Raw genomic sequence first — 6,885 nt, forward strand, 5'->3', positions numbered from 1 at the left:
GAAACCTTGGTTCCTTGGCTAGAGCAATGGCACCAGTATTTTCACAGAACAGATTATTGGATCCAGTGCACTTGTCACAACTCCAAGATCTGTCATGAGCTGCTTCATCCAACACACTCTTTAGCCACCTTCGAGGCAGATATGTAGTCCTCTTGGCATGTAGAATCATCTACGATGATCTGCTTGGTATTGCACCAGCTTACATCACCCCCATTGAGAATAAATACGTATCCGGTATGTGAGTTAGAGTCATCCGGATCAGTGTCAAAGCTTGCATCGAAGTAACCCTTTACGACGAGCTCTTCGTCACCTCCATAAATGAGAAACATTTCCTTAGTCCTTTTCAGGTACTTTAGAATATTCTTGACCGCTGTCCAGTGCTCCATTCCGGGATTACTTTGAAACCTTCCCGCAATACTTATGGCAAGGCTGACATTAGGTCTTGTGCACAATGTTACTTCTTGAGCTTGCTTTGGTTTTCCCTTTAAGAGGAAAGGGTGATGCAGCAAAGTAGATAAGTATTTCCCTCAGTTTGTTGAGAACCAAGGTATCAATCCAGTAGGAGGAACAAGCAAGGCCCCAATCTTAGCACCTACACAAACAATCAAACACTTGCACCCAACACTAAAAAGGGGTTGTCAATCCCTTCACAGTTATTTGCAAGGATGATATCTGATAGAGATAGATAAAATATTGCTAGAAATAAAAGTAAAACAAAAGTAAATAAATGTCAACAATATATTTTTGGTATTTTTGGTTTATAGATCTGAAAATATAATATGGGAAATAGACCCGGGGACATAGGTTTCACTAAAGGCTTCTCTCTTGAAGGAAAATAATACGGTGGATGAACAAATGACTATCGAGCAATTGATAGAAAAGCGAATAATTATGAAGATATCTAAGGCAATGATTATGCATATAGGCATCACGTCCATGTCAAGTAGACCGAAACAATTCTGCATCTACTACTATTACTGCACACATCAACCGACTCCTGCCTGCATCTAGAGTATTAAGTTCATGAAGAACAGAGTAACGCATTAGGTAAGATGACATGATGTAGAGGGATAAACTCAAGCAATATGATGAAAAACACATATTTTTATCCTCGATGGCAACAATGCAATACGTGCCTCGCTACCCCTACTTTGTCAATGGGTGAGGACACCGCAAGATTGAACCCAAAACTGAGAACTTCTCCCATTGCAAGGATTACCAATCTACTTGGGCAAACCAAACCAATAACTAGAAGAGACTTTCTAAGATATGAAATCATGCATATAAGAATTCAGAGAAGATCCTAACAATATTCATAGATAATCTGAACATAAACCCACAATTCATCGAATCTCGGCAAACACACCACAAAAGAGTATTACATCGGATAGATCTCCATGAAGATCATGAAGAACATGGTATTGAAGAACAAAGAGAGAGAGAAGAAGCCTTATAGGTACTAGCTATGGACCCGTAGGTGTGTGGTGAACTACTCACGCATCATCGGAGGGGTAATGGAGTTGATGTAGATGTCCTCCGTGATCGATTCCCTCTCCGACAGATTATCGGAAAGGCTCCCAGATTGGATCTCACGGGAACAAAGGCTCCTGGCAGCCGAAAAGTATTTTTTTTCTCATTCTGGTATTGGGGGAATATTGGGGAATTTATAGGACAAAGATTAGGTTTAGGAGGCCTGCAGGGGACCCACAAGCCAGGGGGCGCGACCCCCCTAGGGCGTCCCTTGCAGGATTGTCGCCTCCCGGCAGGTCTCCTGCCCCATTCTCCAAGTCCGGAAGGTTTCTTCTGGTCCAAGAAAAATCATTCCAGAGATTTATTCCGTTTGGACTCCATTTAATATTCCTTATCTGCAATACTCAAAAACATGGAAAAAGCAAAAACTAGCACTAGACTCTAGATTAATAGGTTAGTCCCAAAAATAATATAAAATATCATAGTAATGCATATAAAACATCCAAAGTAGAGAATATAATAGAATAGAACAATCAAAAATGATAGACACGTTGGAGACGTATCAAGCATCCCCAAGTTTAATTCGTGCTCGTCCTCGAGTAGGTAAATGATAAAAACAGAATTTTTGATGTGGAATGCTGCCTAAAATATTTATCCATGTAATATTCTTTATTGTGGCATGAATATTCAGATCCATAAGATTCAAAACAAAAGTCTAATATTGACATAAAAACAATAATACTTCAAGCATACTAACAAGGCAATTGCTTCCTTTTGAAATAACATGGTCTTAGAAAGTTATCCCTACAAAATCATATGGTCTGGCTATGCTCCATCTTCCCCACACAAAGTATCTAAATCATGCATAACCCCGATGAAAGTCAAGCAATCGTTTCACACTTTTTGTGTTCTCAAACCTTTTCAACCCTCACACAATACATGAGCGTGAGCCATGGATATAACACTATAGGTGAAAATAGAATATGGTGGAGGTTGCAAAAAGAAATAGGAGAATATAGTCTCACATCAACTAGGCGTATCAATGGGCTATGGAGATGCCCATCAATAGATATCAATGTGAGTGAGTAGGGATTGCCATGCAACAAATGCACTAGAGCTATAAGTGTATGGAAGCTCAAAAAGTAAACTAAGTGGTCCTGCAAAAGATGAAATTCCACTAGTTATATGAAAGTGACAAAATAGGAGACTCTCTATGAAGAACATGGTGCTAGTTTGAATCACAAGTGTGGAAAAATATAGTAGCATTGTCCCTTCTCTCTTTCTCTCATTTTTTAGTGGGCATCTTTGGCCTCTTTTTTTTGGGCATGCTGGCCTCTTTTATTTTTTTGTAAAGTCCAGAGACTCATCCCAACTTGTGAGGGAATCATAGATACCATCATCCTTTTCTCACATGGGACAATGCTATAATAATGCAAATCATCACACTTTTATTTACTTACAACTCAAAGATTACAACTCGATATCTAGAACAAACTATGACTCTATAAGCAATATGGAAGTGAAGGTGCGTGTCATAAAAAACGGAACGGTGGTGTTGCATGGCAATATATCTCGAAATGACTATGAAAATGCCATAATAGGTAGGTATGGTGGCTGTTTTGAGAAAAGTATATGGTGGCTGTTTTGAGGAAGGTAGGTTTAATGTACTGGCGAAAGTTGCGCGGTACTAGAGAGGGTAGCAAAGGTGGAAGGGTGAGAGTGCGTATAATCCATGAACTCAACATTAGTCATAAAGAACTCATATACTTATTGCAAAATCCTATTAGTTATTGAAACAAAGTATTAGGCACATACTCCTAGGGGAAGGGTTGGTAGGAGTTAACCATCGTGCGATCCCGACGTTCACACAAAGGTTGACAATCATTAAACAAATCATGCTCCGACTTCATCACATAACGGTTCACCATACATGCATGCTACGGGAATCACAAACTTTAACACAAGTATTTCTTCCAATTCACAATTACTTACCAGCATGACTCTCATATTACCATCTTCATATCTCAAAACTATATGCAAGGAATCAAACTTCTCATCATATTCAACGCACTTAATATGAAAGTTTTTATTATATCCCTCTTGGATTCCCATTATATTAGGACTTAATTCATAACCTAAGCCAATTACCATGCCGTTTAAAGACTCTCAAAATAATATAAGTGAGGTACGAGAGTTTAATAATTTTTATAAAATAAAACACCGTTGTGCTCTAAAAGATATAAGTGAAGCACTAGGGCAACATTGCCTAGCTCAAAAGATATAAGGGAAGAACATAGAGTATTCTAATAAATTCACGATTCATCATGTCTCTCTCAAAAGATGTGTGCAGCAAGGATGATTGCGTCAAACTAAAAATTAATGACTCATATCATACAAGATGCTCGAAGCAGAACACATATCACGTGGTTAATAAAAATATAGCCTCAAGTAAATTTACCGATGGATTGAAGACGAAAGAGGGGATGCCTTCTGGGGCATCCCCAAGCTTAGGATTTTTGGTATCCTTGAATATGGCTTGGGGTGCCTTGGGCATCCCCAAGCTTAGGCTCTTGGCACTCCTTATTCCATAGTCTATCAAATCTTTACCCAAAACTTGAAAACTTCAGAACACAAAACTCAACAGAAAACTCATGAGATCCGTTAGTATAAGAAAAATAAATCACCACTTTAGGTACTGTTGTGAACTCATTCTTTATTTATATTGGTGTAATATTTAATGTATTACAACTTCTACATGGTTCATACCCCCCCGACACAACCCATAGATTCATCAAAATAAGCAAACAACACAAAGTAAATAGAATTTGTCAAAAACAGAATAGTCTGTAGCAATCTATAAACTTCGAATACTTATCTAACTCCAAAAATTCTGATAAATTAGGAAAATTAGGGAAATTTGTATATAAATCTTTTGTAAAACATTCAGATCAAAAACACGTTTCAGTGAATTTACAAAATTCCTTGAGTGAGAATGAAAGTTTCTGTTTTTTAGCAAAATCAACTTGCAAACGCGGTAGACCATCCCAAAGGTCTTACTTGGCTCAAACACTAATTAAAACAAGAATAAACAATTATTACAGAGGTAATAATGTGTGCAACACTCAAAAATATAAGAAAAACAAAAGCATAAAATAAAATTGGGTTGCCTCCCAAGAAGCGCTATTGTTTAACGCCCCTAGCTAGGCATAACGATTTCAATGATGCTGACATAAAGGTAAAGAACTAAAACATAAACAGAGGATCATGAATCACATGGCAAGCATATTTAAGTCTAACCCACTTCCTATGCATAGGTATTTTGTGAGCAAACAAATTATGGGAACAAGAATCAATTAACATAGGAAGGGAAAACAAGTATAACTTTAAAATTTCCAAGACATAGAGAAAAAACTTGATATTATCGCAATATGTAAAAGCATATGTTCCTCTCTCATAGTAATTTTCAGTAGCATCATGAATAAAAAAATTCAACAATATAGCTATCACATAAAGCATTATTTTCATGATCCACATGCATAAAAGTCTTACAATCTTCCAAGGTAGTGGGATTAACATTAACTAAAGTCATGACCTCTCAAAACCCACTTTTATCAAAAAATTCATAAGACCGAACACTTTCCAAATATGTGGGATTCTTTTTACCTAAAGTTGACACTCTTACAAACCCACTTTCGGTATCATAGTCATCAAGAGTATTAAATAAATTATCAACATCATAAGAAGCGTTATCACCCCAATCATGATCATTGCAATAAGTAGTGGTCATGGCAAACTCATCAAATATAGCACCCCCAAGCTTGTGGTTTGGCATATCATTAGCACAATTGATATTAACAGAATTTATAAAAATATCATTGCAATCATGCTTTTCATTCAAGGAAACATCGTGAATCACTTCATCACAATTTTCAGATTCACGAATCTCAAGCAAAACTTCATGGAGATAATCAAGGACACTCAACTCACTAGCAATTGATTCATCATAATTGGATCTCTTGAAAAGATTAGCAAGTGGATGAGGATCCACATCAATAGATTTTTAGCAAGCAAATATGCAAGAAAAAGGCGAATAAAACGACAAATTGGTGAAGTGGTGGAGAGGAAAACGAGAGGCAAATAATGTAAATGCAAGAGATGAGCTTGTGATGGGTACTTGGGAGGCTTGATCTTGCTATGTATCCTCCCCGGCAATGGCGCCAGAAATCATTCTTGCTACTTCTTGAGCTTGTGTTGGTTTTCCCTTGAAGAGGAAAGGGTGATGCAACAAAGTAGATAAGTATTCCCTCAGTTTGTTGAGAACCAAGGTATCAATCCAGTAGTAGGAACAAGCAAGGCCCCAATCTTAGCACCTACACAAACAATCAAACACTCGCATCCAACTCTAAAAAGGGGTTGTCAATCCCTTCACAGTTATTTTCTAGGATGAGATCTGATAGAGATAGATAAAAGATTGCTAGAACTAAAAGTAAAACAAAAGTAAATAAATGGCAGCAATATATTTTTGGTATTTTTGGTTTATAGATCAGAAAATATAATATGGAAAGTAGACCCGGGGGCCATAAGTTTCACTAGAGGCTTCTCTCTTGAAGGAAAATAATATAGTGGGTGAACAAATTACTGTCGAGCAATTGATAGAAAAGCGAATAATTATATAGATATCTAAGGCAATGATTATGCATATAGGCATCATGTCTGTGTCAAGTAGACCGAAAAAATTCTGCATCTACTACTATTACTCCACACATCGACCGACTCTTGCCTGCATCTAGAGTATTAAGTCCTGAAGAACAGAGTAACACATTAGGTAAGATGACATGATGTAGAGGGATAAACTCAAGCAATATGATGAAAACCCCATCTTTTTATCCTCGATGGCAACAATGCAATACGTGCCTCGCTACCCCTACTTCGTCACTGGGTGAGGACACCGCACGATTGAACCCAAAACTAAGCACTTGTCCCATTGCAAGAATTACCAATCTAGTTGGACAAACCAAACCAATAACTCGAAGATACTTGCTAAGATATGAAATCATGCATATAAGAATTCAGAGGATATTCAAATAATATTCATAGATAATCTGAACATAAACCCACAATTCATCGGATCTCGACAAACACACCGCAAAAGAGTACTACATCAGATAGATCTCCATGAAGATCATGAAGACCATGGTATCGACGAACAAAGAGAGGGAAGAAGCCATCTAGCTACTAGATATGGACCCGTAGGTCTGTGGTGAACTACTCACGCATCATCGAAGGGGCAATAGATTTTATGTAGATGCCCTCCGTGATTGATTCCCTCACTCGCAGATTACGGGAAAAGGCTCCCAGATTAGATCTCACGGGAACAGAGGCTCCCGCCGGCGGAAAAATATTTTTTTTCTCGTT

This window comes from Hordeum vulgare, chromosome 4H (assembly GCF_904849725.1).
Source record: "Hordeum vulgare subsp. vulgare chromosome 4H, MorexV3_pseudomolecules_assembly, whole genome shotgun sequence".
NCBI lineage: Eukaryota > Viridiplantae > Streptophyta > Magnoliopsida > Poales > Poaceae > Hordeum > Hordeum vulgare.